Raw genomic sequence first — 12,891 nt, 5'->3', positions numbered from 1 at the left:
TATAAAATATAATTGAATGTTCTATCTTGATCTTTTCTTCTTGAAGCCTTGTCAAATTCACTTGTGAGTTCTAGCAGCGTTTTATAGACTTCACAGGATTTTCTATGCATACAATCATGCCATATCCAAATAAGCTTTTTTTCTTCCCAATTAATTTGAAAGTGTTCTTTCCCCTTCTACCTTCTCCTTCTTCTGCTTACTATATTGTTTGCCTACACCCTCTAGTACTATGTTGTCTAAAAGAACATGCATTCTTTTGTCCCTTTTGAACTTAGGAATAAACATTCAGTATGTCACATTTCAACACATTAAGGTCACAATTAAATGCTTTTCATAGAAAGCAACTGTTAGATCAAATACTTCTTGGTTTTCTGGAGAATAACAAGAGGAATAAAAGCTAGATTTTGTCAAGGTGACTTGGGTTGTTTGCTTTACATCATTTTCTTCTTAAAATTAAATTTGTGAATTATACTGTAATTTTAAAAAATTGTATTTACTTTTATTGCAAAATCAAATACAGAGAGAGGAGGAGAGACAGAAAGGAAGATTTTCTGTCTGCTGTTTTACTCCTTAAGTGATCGCAATGGCCAGAGCTGAACTGATCCGAAGCCAAGAGCCAAGAGCCTCTTGTGGGTCTCCCACGAGATTGCAGAGTCCCAAAGCTTTGGGCTGTCCTTGACTGCTTTCCCAGGTCACAAGCAGGCAGCTGGATGGGAAGTGGAGCTGCCGGGATTAGAACTGCTGCCCATATAGGATCCTGGCATGTTCAAGAAGAGAACTTTAGCTGCCATGGTGCCAGACCCATGTAGAATTTCTGAATGCACAATCAGCATTGATTTCCCAACACAGTGGCTCATAATGCATTTTAATTTTATGCATTTTTGGATTTGATTTGCTATAATTTTGCCTAGAATTTTTATGTTTATGCTGTGATTATTGGTTTGTGATTTCTTTGTAACAATGCCTTTGGTTTGGGTATTAGCTTAATTATCTCATAGATTGATTTGAAAAACACTTTCTAACTTTTAGTGTTCTAGAAAGTTTGTATATATTTGATATTTTTCTTCTTTAAATGTTTAGTAGAATTTCCAATTTGATCTTCTGGATCTGGAGTTTTCTTTATGAGTAGGTTGTTAACAACAAATTCAATTTATTTAATGTAAGGCTATTAAGATCACCTATCTTCTTTAAAAATATTTTAGCAGCTTTTACTGTTTCATGAAATTTATTTAACTAAAGCTGTAGAATTTTTTTAAAAAAATTTGTGCACTTAAGTATTTTAACCACAGAACAGAAACAGAAATACACAGACAGAACAACTGAGATCTTGCATTCACCAGTTCAGTCTTCGAATTCTCCCAACAGCTGGAACTGACCAGACTGAAGCCAGAAACCCAGAATTCAATCCCCACATCTCAACAGTGTAGCGCAAACCCAGCCACTTGAACCAACCCAAAATGAGCATTAGCAGGAAGCTGAAATTCAAACAGAAGAAGGAACTCAAATCAGCAACTCTAATGTGAAACCCTGATGTCCAGGTGGTGTCTTAACTGTTGTACCAAACACTTAATCCCCATAGTAGGATTAATTAGTAAAGTTCTTTCTTGCTAGGTTTAAATTCAAAATGGCACTAATTCTCATTCTTGATATTGGTAACTTGTGCCTTCTTTTATCCTGAGGAGTTTGACCATAGGTTTTGTTCGACTACAGATTCATAATTTTGTGGATCTTCTCAAAGGTTCAGTCAGCTTTGGGTTCCATTGTTTTCTCTACTGTTTTTCTGGTATCTATTTAATGTTTTTTTCTATTCTGGTGTTTTTATTTCTCAAAATTTTTAAAAAGATTTCTTCCCTTTGAAAGGTAGTGACAAGCGAGTATACAAGAGATCATTGCGTCTACTGGTTCACTCCCCAAATGGCCTCAACAATCACTGTGATCTGTATTTTACCTGTGTTTTATTGTTGATAATTTCTATTACTCTATCTTCAAGTTCACTTATGTTTTCTTCTACAATATATAATCTACTGTTGAACTCATCCAGTGTATTTTTAATCTCAGATATTATTATTTTTTCATTAGCCCTGCCTCTGTTCCATATGCATTCCTTTACTTTCCCAAAATTGTAAGTTTAAGATAAGTTATACCTGCCTTAGTATCCTTGTCTATTAATTCTATCAACTGTGTGATTTCTTAGTCAATTTCTATTAATAGATTTCTCTCATTGTGGGACATATGTTCCTTATTTGCATATCTTATCATTTTATTAGGTTATTATTATACTATGAATTTTATCTTGCTGGGTACCAGATATGTTTATATTCTTACAAATATTTTGAGCTTTTTTTTCTGTGACACAATTAAGTTGCTTGGAAACAGTTTGATCTTTTCATGATTTTTTTTAGCTTTATAAGGTGAGGTCAACATTTAATCTAGGAGCTAATTTTTCCTGCTCTTGAGACAAAATTCTTCTGAGTACTCTATGTTCCATAATTTATAAGTTTTTCTACTCTGAATGAAGCAGAGACATTTTCCCCTACTTCTTGTAGGTGAGTTTTTCTCTAGCCTTGAGTAATTTCCTCAGATGTATGTGCTAATTAATGTCATCAACTAAAGATCTGAGCGGAATCCTCCACAGATTCCTGGAACTCTTTCTCTGTGTAGGTCTTTCCACTTTTTTACTCTACCCTGTGATCTCTCTCTGTCTCAAAAGATTTATTTATGTTTATTTGAAAAGCAGATTTACAGAGAAAAGGAGAAACAGAGAGATCTTCTTCCATCTGCTAGTTCACTCTCCAAATGGTCACAATGCCTGGTAGCTGAGCTGATCAAATGAGAGGAGCCAGGAGCTTCTTCTAGGTCTCTCACATGGAATCAGGGGCCCAAGGACTTGAGTCATTCTCCACTGATCTCTCAGTATGCAAGCAGGATGCTGGACTAGAGCCAGAACAGCTGGGACTAAACCGGCACCCATGTGGGATGCCACAGCTTGCAGGTGAAGGATTAGCCTATTGAGCCACAGCACCAGCCCCTATCCTGGGAACTCTTAAGGACCTTAACTCCTCCAGATTCTGAACTTTGTATTCTAAACTCAGGGGAGCTACCAGGATCCACAGGTTTCCTTTTCCCTGGGAACTCTACAGGCATAATGCTGGGGTCATTATAAGATATTTCATTTGTTTCCCAGATTTTATTTTCTTAAAAATTTATCTTATTACATAAAAGGGAAAGTTAAAGAGAGTGAGAAAGAGACAGCACACATGCACAGACGTGACAGAAGGATAGGGAGAGAAAGAGGAGATGCCATTGCTAGCTCGGTCCCGAACGGCTGTAACAGCAGGGCTGTGCCAGTTTGAAGCCAGGAGTCTAAAATTCCACCTGGGTCTTCCAAATGGATAACAGGGACCAAAATACTTGGGTCTTCTACTGCTTCTTCAGACACATTAGAAGGAAACTGGAAGAGAAATGAAAGAGTTGGAACTCAAACTGGCATTCATATCAGATGCTGGCACCATGTGGGCAGCTGAACCTGCCATGCCACAATGCTCACCCTTTTCCCCACATTTTAGGCATCACCATTTTAGTGGTATGATATTAATATGCGTGTTTTGCTCAGTCTGTTTGGATAAGTGTTTGGATAAGAACATAAACCTTGACACTGTTGCCCCATCCTAGTTAGAAGAAAAAGTAAAAAATAAATACATAAAAATTTTAAAAAAGAAACTTTCATCTACTCATGTAACTTCCCTTCATATGACCACACTTTCTTGGATACTAGGGAATGAACTTTTGCTCATAATTAAATGTAAGACACAGTTAATTAGTATTAGTTGAATTGAGTCTTTAGGATAGAGTGGATCTCAACAACTCCATGGGAGAGACAACTTCCTGTTGTGCAGTCTAGAATACAAGAGTCAGAACTCCTGAGTTCTGTTTCCACTTTTACTACTAAATGGCCTGTATAGTTTTAGACATGGTGTATAATCTCCACAGGTTTCACTTATGGAATGGAGAAAACTGCTCTTTCCAATTTCATGATTTCTGGGATAAATTTATAAGGGAGGGCCCGGCGCGATGGCACAGTGGTTAAGGTCCTCGCCTTGCACACTCAGGATCCCATATGGATGCCGGTTCTAATCCCGCCGCGCCCCCCCCCCCAGCTTCCCATCCAGTTCCCTGCCTGTGGAGGACAGCCCAAAGCTCTGGGATCCTGCACCTGTGTGGGAGACCCGGAAGAGGCTCCTGGCTCTGGATCAGCATAGCATCGGCTGTTGCGCTCTTGGGGAGTGAATCATTGGACAGAAGATCTTCCTCTCTGTCTCTCCTCTCTGCATATCTGCCTTTCCAATAAAAATAAAAATAAATCTTTTAAAAAAAATTGTAAGGGAGAAAGATCAGTCTAATAACAAGGTTACCAAAGACAACAACAAAAATACCCTAAGGTGCCTAACAAATGGTTGTGGTTGGAAACACATTTTTAAAGACTTAATATTCATCATTTTTATATTTAAGAATTCTCAGATATTGAAACTAAAGAGGACCTTCTCATATTGCACCAATTAGAAAAGTAAGATCAAGAGAAGTTCAGTGTTTGATACAAAGCCCATGGACAGTCAATAACAGAACTGGTACTAGAATTCTTTCTTCAGAATACCATGCCTTTCAATATAAAGCAATACTTGTTGCTTTCATTGATGAGTTTTTCTCATTTACTCTTCAGCATCTGTGATGATTTCACAATTTCATTGTGGTGTATTGCCATGGTTGGAGTAGATTGCCATGTCATAAATTTTCAAGAATTGTGAAATCCAAAGGTCACTTGCATAACTGTCATGATAGGCAATAGGAGGATGATTTACTGATGCAGCAAACATTCAGCAGCAAAAGCCCCTTCTGGCAGTTGGCTGTGTGAATTCTATACCCAACACTACAATTTGAGACTGGAACACTCTCAGGCAGAGAAAAGCTAAGACTAACACATGATGACACATTTCAGGGATTAACCAGTTACCATTAGAATTAAATGAACTCCATAGTGACTTAGGGCACACCACTTACCAATCAAGACCAAAGGCTCGGCAAATGAAAATAATCCAAGACAGGTGTTTAGAACAATGGATGCCATGTATAATCCTATGAGCTCCACCTATGGGATGGGCCAGGAGGCACAGACCACAAAAGGGTAAATCAAAAAGCCTGGCCCTCCAAAACTTAATGAAACACAAGTCCAAGGAGCCTGGAGCTAAGGTCAAGTGCAAGATGATACTGGCAAGAAGCCTGGACAGATCAGGCATTCATACTTTGTCGGAATTGTGCCAAGGATGCAGCATGGTAAGGGATTCTCCCATTATAATTTCCTACAGGGTTTCAGCAATATCTCAGGTAAATTAACTCTGCTTCTATGTTTCCAGTAGAATGCACATTTGCTCTCTGGATTCTGAACATTTCAGATGAGCAGAGCCCCTGTTACAGGAACCCAGGGAAGGATGTCTGCACTCACTCATAATGTAGTCTTTGAAGATGCCCTGGCCTTAATTGACCAGTGCACACTCTTACAGCTGTAAATGGCAGCCTTCTCATGTTTTGAGACACACTGCGTAGGTCCTAGTAGGTGTTCCCCTTGATTTACTAGGGAGTCAGTGATAATTTAAGACTCAACTTTAAAGTTCGAACATCTAAACAAAAGCATTCTCTCTCTCTCTCTCTCTCTCTGTTTCTCTCTCTCTCTCCTTGGCAAGTAGTTGAATTTCCAATATTTGATTTGCAAATCTGAAGAAAAATTGGCAAGCTAAGTAGAAAAGTGTCTTTACTCAGGCAGGGATCCATGATGGTCAAATGAAAAAGTCTTGCACTTGTCTCCACTACAAAGACCGAAAATAACAAAAGAAGGACTGCATTTCCAATAGGCTGATTAAGGGAAGACCAGCAAAGAAGTGATGGGAACTGGGCCCAGCATGGTAGCCTAGTGGCTAAAGTCCCTGCCTGGTATGCACCGGGATCCCATATGGGCACCAGTTCATATCCCGGAGGCTCTACTTTCCTTTCAGCTCCCTGCTTATGGTCTGGGAAAGCAGTTGAAGATGGCCCAAAGCCTTGGGACCCTGCACCTACATGGAGGATCTGGAAGAAGCTCCTAGCTCCTGGTTACAGATCATTCAGCTCTGGCCATTGCAGCAACTTGGGGAGTGACCAGCAGATGGAAGATCTTTATCTCTCCTTCTCTCTGTAAATCTGACTTTCCAATAAAATTAAATAAAATTTTTAAAAAGTTATGGAAACTCTGAGTAGCACAAAGAGAAACAGAAGGTATCCCTCCCTGGACAATGAGGCTCCATCTTGTCCACCATGGACCAGCAGCCCTAGCTACAGAAGAATCCCAGAGTCCTCAGTGGTTTTAAACACAGTCTAAAAAACTAATTGAGATTCATCTGACAGTCCCACTCCTAGAAAGGAACCTATACTGTCTCCCAGACCTGCATATTTCTACACCAACCTGCAGTAAAACAGTCATTCACAACTGTTTGTCAGGGATGGCCAGCAGCCCTGCTGCTGCAGAAAGTCTCCAGAATTAGAGTTAGGACATTTCACAGAGCAGGGAGCAGGCTCTTCTATGCTGCAGCTGCTTGGCTGGTGGGCACAAGCCCCAGAGTCCTGCTGGCTCACTCTGTATGAAATAGGGAAGTTCTGTGCTTCTTGAGTCTTGGTGTCAGCAGCAGCCAACACACAACCCCAGAGAATCAAAACTGAGTTAGTCCCTTCCTGCATCTTTTAGCACAGTGTTCCCAGTGGCCAGGATACAAGCCCCAGTTTGCACACCCTGTAGAAACTGGAGATATTCCCTTCTGTGAACTAAAGTTCTTGGACTGTGGCTGTTTGGGTGCTACAATCCATATCACTTACTGTGGAACCTGCAGGGACTTATCTGTATTTCTTTGCTTCAGACTGGCACTTAATGGTCCATAGTCCCTAGCATGACCAGCAGTTAAACTATGAGACATGGATAAGGAACCCACAGTTCTGGGACTGTGGTTGCTTGTTCTATTAACCTTATGGACGCCTGTATTTTCCCTGTGGTGCTACAGAAGGCCTTATCTTCTTTCTTCTGCTTTAAACCTGCATCTCTTAGTGTGGTATCTCTAGTATAACACACAACCATCCTGTGAGACCTGGACAAGGTGTCTGAATCCTGCAGTTCTGCGATTGGGACTGTTGAAGTTTTATTCCAGAGTCTCCTGAGCTCTCCAAGAGGGATACAAGGAGGACACTGTCTGCATACTACCATACCAAAACTATGCCTACCAATGCACATGAAATATGAAGCCTGAGCAAGGTCTACACTGCATCCTACAATTCAGGGGCTAGAATTGCTGGCTTTGCAAATCCCAGGAACACATGCGCTTATTCTGTGGAACCCCGCAAAGGCTCTATCACCTTTCCATTGCTGCAGGACCATGGCTGTCCACATACAACTCTCAAAATAACCTCCTTTTTTTTTCTGTAGGACCTAGATAATACATCCTTCATGCACTGCAGCTCTGAGGCTGCGGCATTTGGTATTCTCTTCCAGAGTGTTACAGGAACTCAACCTGCAGAATCTAGGGAAAATATACCTGTATTTCTGTGCTCAAGGTCTGCATCTGAGAATACACAATCTCCAACAAAACTTGTAATCACTATTTGGAAATAGAGAAAGGTTCTTCTCATGTGCTCCAATGCTACAACTAGGGATTTTGTTCCTATAAGCCCCAGCTTGAGCCATGCCCACCCAGCAGAAATAAAGGAATTTCCCTCTTACCCCACGCAGTTCCAAGGCCACAGCTTGCCATCTCCTTGCATCACTCAAGCTTGTCTTGTGAGACAAGGGGGCAGCATACTCTGTCCCACAGGACCAGAATTATCTTACTGATATTACAAACCCAGTGTGATCAACAACTAATAGGTCTGAGGGCTGTAGGAACACACCTATGGAAGCCAATGATCACCTCAAATTCATACAATTACCTGCATGAACCTCTGAGGACTAAACAACTGTGGTACTCACAGATATTACTGACACTGATTATAGCTGAAGAAATTTCTCAGAAGTTGTACTTCTGGGCTCACTTTGATTCAAAGACAAAGCAGCTCTACAACTGACACACACATTCCATCCATACAAAAAGATTTTATAATGAAAACTGATACATAAAAATGAAACAATTGTTACACAAAATGCAAATATACCAACGTAGGGACACAAGAAATATGAAAAGCAAGCAGGCATAACACCTCCAAAAGAACACAAGAGCATAATAGTTATTCAAAAATAGCTACTGATGGAAAGGAAATCTATAATATGCCTGAAAAAAGAATTCAAAATGATTATCCTAAGGAAACTCAATGACATGCAGGAGAATGCTGATAGATAATTTAAAGCAATGAGGAAAATAATGCAGGATATAAATGAAAAATTGAACAAAGATAGAAAAAATCAATCAGAGGAAGCTATCAGAAAGTTTGGAACTGAGAATTTGGATCAATGAAACTACAGCCAGCATAGAACAGTCCAAGCGAAAAACAATTCCTGACTTTTGAAATTACCCAGAGGAAAAAAAGATTAAAGAATTCAAATGAATGGAAAAAGCCTATGTGACATACAGGATAACATTCAGTGAAAAACACTCATATAAAGATTCCCAAAAGAGAAGAGAAAGAAAAAGTACCTCAGAGCCAATTTAATGAAATAGTAGTAGAAAACGTCCCCAGCCCTATAACAGATACATAACAGATACATCCAGAACAGGAAATTCAAAGAATCTCAGCCATGCTCAATGAAAAAAGTTCTCCTCCAAGGGATGTTATAGTCAAATTGTCAAATGCTAGCAACAAAGAAAGAATCTTAAAGACCGTGAGAGAAAAATGTCAAATTACATATTAAGGGAAATATATTAGACTAACAGTAGACTTTTCAAGAGCAATCCTATATACCAGAAGAGAAGGGATGACATAGTTAAGATCTTGAAAGCAAAAAAACAAAACAAAACAAAAACCCTTTCAACCAAGAACATTGTATCCAATGAATTAAAGCTATTCTTTGGAAAGGAAAGGGAATTTCCCTAGACATACAAAAACTGAGAGGATGCATCACCACCAAATTAGACCTGTAAAAACCTCTTGATGAGAATCCTATTTTAGAAACAAAAGAAATACCTTGTGGGGGAAAAAAATATCATTCACTATTAGTGTTCGTTAACAGAGCATATGCATAAAAGGAAAAGAGAGAACAGTAAAATTAATCATGGCAGAAAGCTATCAAAATACAAAAACAAATCATAAGAGAGGCAGAAAGAACCAGAAAAAAAACAAAAACATTCATAAACAATCAACAAAATAATCATAGTTTATTCTTATCTAGCAATAGTAACCTTGAATGTAATTGGATTAAGTTCCCTAATTAGAAGATATAGGCTGGCTGAATGCATGGGAAAAAACCTACAAGAAGTTCACAGGTAAAAATATACATAGGCTAAAAGTGAGGAGTTAGAGAAAGGTACAATGAAAATAGATATCAAAATAAAAAACAAGGTGTAGCAGCTATATTCGTGTCAGATACAACAGACATTAAATAAAAATACTATAAAAAGTGACAAAGGAAGGCATTATGTATTGATAAGATAAATTCAGAAAAAAAGATACAACAATCATAAATGTAAGCATCCAACACAAGACCACCCAAACATATAAAGGTAGAAACAGAGTCTAATACAGTAATGGCAGGGGTTTTCACATCCTACTGTACTTTCAAAGCACATATAATCCAGACAGAAAATCAACAAAGACCCATAGGAGTTGAACCACGTCCTAGAGTAAATAGACCTAACGGACATTTATAGACCACTTCACCCAACAATTAACAAAATACACATTGTTCTCATCAGCAAGTGGGATATTTTCTAGGACAGATTATATATTAGACTACAAACCAAATCTTAAATGTTTTAAAAATTTAATTGTACCAAATATCTTTTCAAACCACAAAAGAATAAGAGTCAAAATCAACAAAAATTACAATTTATGAATACATGGAAACTGAACAACATTATCCTCAGTGCTATATATCATTGAAGAATCAAAAAGGAAATAAAAACATTTCTTGAAACAAATGAAAGTGAAAACATAGCATGTCAAAATCTGTGGGATACAGCAGATATAGTATACAGCAATAAGTGCAGACATTAAAAATAAAGACTTCAAATAGATAATCTAATGATTCATCTCAAGGACTTAGTAAAGCAGAAACAAACCAAACCTAAAATTAGCAGAAAGCAGGAAATATTAAAGATCAGAGCATAAAAATTGAAACTAAAAAAAAGTGAAAAATCGTTTCTTAAAAAGATAAACAAAAATGGATAAGCCTTTGGACATACTAGCAAAGAAAAAGAGGAAAACACAAACAATGAATTTAGAATGTAAAAAGGAGATATTACAGCTGATACTACAGAAATACAAATGATTACAAGAAGTTACTATGAATAGCCAACATGCCAGCAAACTGAAAAACCTTGCAGAAATGGATGAGTTCCTAGATATATGTAGTTTAAAAAGAACAAATCAGGAAGATGTATAAAACTTAAACAGGTCAATAACAAGTAATGATGTTGAAGCAATAAACAGAAGTTGCCCAAAGAAAAATCCAAGATCGAATGGTTTTACAATTGAATTTTATAAAGCATTTAAAGCGGAAGTCACTTTACTAATTTTCACACTATTCTAAAATGTTGAAAAGAATGGAGCTTTGTTAAAATCTTTTTATGAGGCCAAAACCAAATAGAGACAAAACACAACAGAAAAACTAGAGACCATATCCCTGATGAAGGTAGATGCAAAAACTCACAAAAAACTCCACAAAACATTAGCAAACTGAACTCAACTTTACACACACACACAAAAATCAAGCATCATAATCAAATGGAATTTATCTGAGGGATGCAAAGGTGGCTCAAGATTCACAAGCCAGGACCGGCGCGAATAGCCTAGTGGCTAAATCTTCACCCTACATCCACTGGGATCTCATGTGGGTGTTGGTTCATATACCGCTGCTCCACTTCCCATCCAGCTCCCTGCTCGTGGTCTGACTTGTGACTTTAGGACCCTGAACCCATGTGGAAAACCTGAAAGAAGCTCCTGGCTCCTGGCTTCAGATCAGCTCAGTTCCAGCTGTTAAGGTCACCTGGAGAACAAATGGACAGAATATCTTTGTCTCTCCTTCTCTGCATAGATAGAGGTTTCCAGTAAATAAAACAAAATAAAATAAAACAAAATAAAATAAATCTTAGAAAAAAAGATTCACAAACCAATGAACATAACAAATAACATCAATGGAAAGAAAATAAAACCATATGAACATCTCAATAAATGCAGAAAATTTAATATCCATTCATGATAAAAATTTTCAACAAATTTGGTCTCAAAATTACATGACAAACTTACAGCCATTATTATACTAAAGGAAGAAAAGCTGAAAGTATCTAGAATAAAAAAAAGAATATCTACTTTCACTACTTTCATTTAATACAGTATTAGAAATACTAGAAAAAGCAATTAGAAGAGAAAAATGAGGAGCAATGAAATTAAAAAGAATATCATAATCACCATGTTTACAAATGACATGATTTTCTACATGGAAAAACCTAGATTCCACCAAAAAGCAGCTAGAACTAATTGTTTAATTCAGTTAATCACAAGATTTTTTTTAAATATACATATAAATAGCAGTAAAATTTTTATATACTATATATGATCTATGTAAAAGGGAAATTCCTTTCATAATAACTACAAAAATTAAATAACTAATAATAGTCTGCACAGTGCCATAAGAAAAGCTTTCAGAGAAGCAGTTCCAGGAAGGGGACACTATTTATTGTGTATGTTTATTCTTTCAAATATTCACTTTGCTAGATCATTACTCTTTGGCCAGGCATTGGGTAGCATTGCTCCAAAGCTTGTGGTGTAACCCATCCTGGTGTGCAGCTCTCCTGGGTTGCCATATCCTCATCCCACATGTCATCACAGGGACACTGAATGAGAAGGCCATCTACCAAATGGGACCAGCCATAGCACTCTGAGGAGACAAACAGGCTACAGATGAGCCAGGCATGGCAGATGTTGCTGAACAAGGCCAAATGCAAAGGAGGAGGTGATCAGAGGGTGGCCAGAGGAGGGTGTTAACACAAGTGCATCCTTCAGGAGTACATCAGAGAAGACAGAGGGGGAAATCAAGGCCAGGCACCAGATGCCAGTCATCCACTACCCCCAGTGCCCCGGGTCAGGAGACTGGCACACACTCACCAATAGGCTGGTTGCTTCCTGGGAAGGCCTCAGGCCACTGTGAGGCCCAGTGGCTCTCCTGGGAAAGTCATCGTCTTCCTCTTCCTTTTCCATCTTGAATGGCAATTAGAAGGAGGTTAACTGAGTGTCTTTCTCCCAGGAATCCTCTTCCACTTTTCAAAATCACAGCGTTAGCAAAAGAAAATCCCAGCTTAGGCTAACAGGTAGGAGCTTGGTGCAGCCCTGGAAGCTGCTGTTGGAAGTGGGGAGATCGGGCGAATCTTCCCAGCGGGAGGTTAATACTCATCATTCGGAGTTGCAGCTGAGGCCTGTTTGAGTGACAGGCAGCGGGGAGCTGAAAGAGCCGCTAGGATCCCAGAACTGCCGGCATGCGGGCTTGAAAGAGATTTATTTCAGGATAATTAGCTGGGAGTATTAAAGGTGGCCAGGAAGATCTGCAATTACTGTTTAGCAAACAGAAAGGAGACACACACATGCAAAAAAAAAATTTCTAAAAAAGCCAAAAATGAAATTGAAAGACTCAAATTTTTTTCCACTTGAAAGTTGTTGATAAATTGAAAAAACAAA

Source organism: Ochotona curzoniae, unplaced genomic scaffold (assembly GCF_017591425.1).
Source record: "Ochotona curzoniae isolate NIBS_2020 unplaced genomic scaffold, NIBS_Ocur_1.0 contig_883, whole genome shotgun sequence".
NCBI lineage: Eukaryota > Metazoa > Chordata > Mammalia > Lagomorpha > Ochotonidae > Ochotona > Ochotona curzoniae.
The sequence above is the reverse complement of the archived record's forward strand: the minus strand, read 5'-3'. Positions refer to the sequence as shown.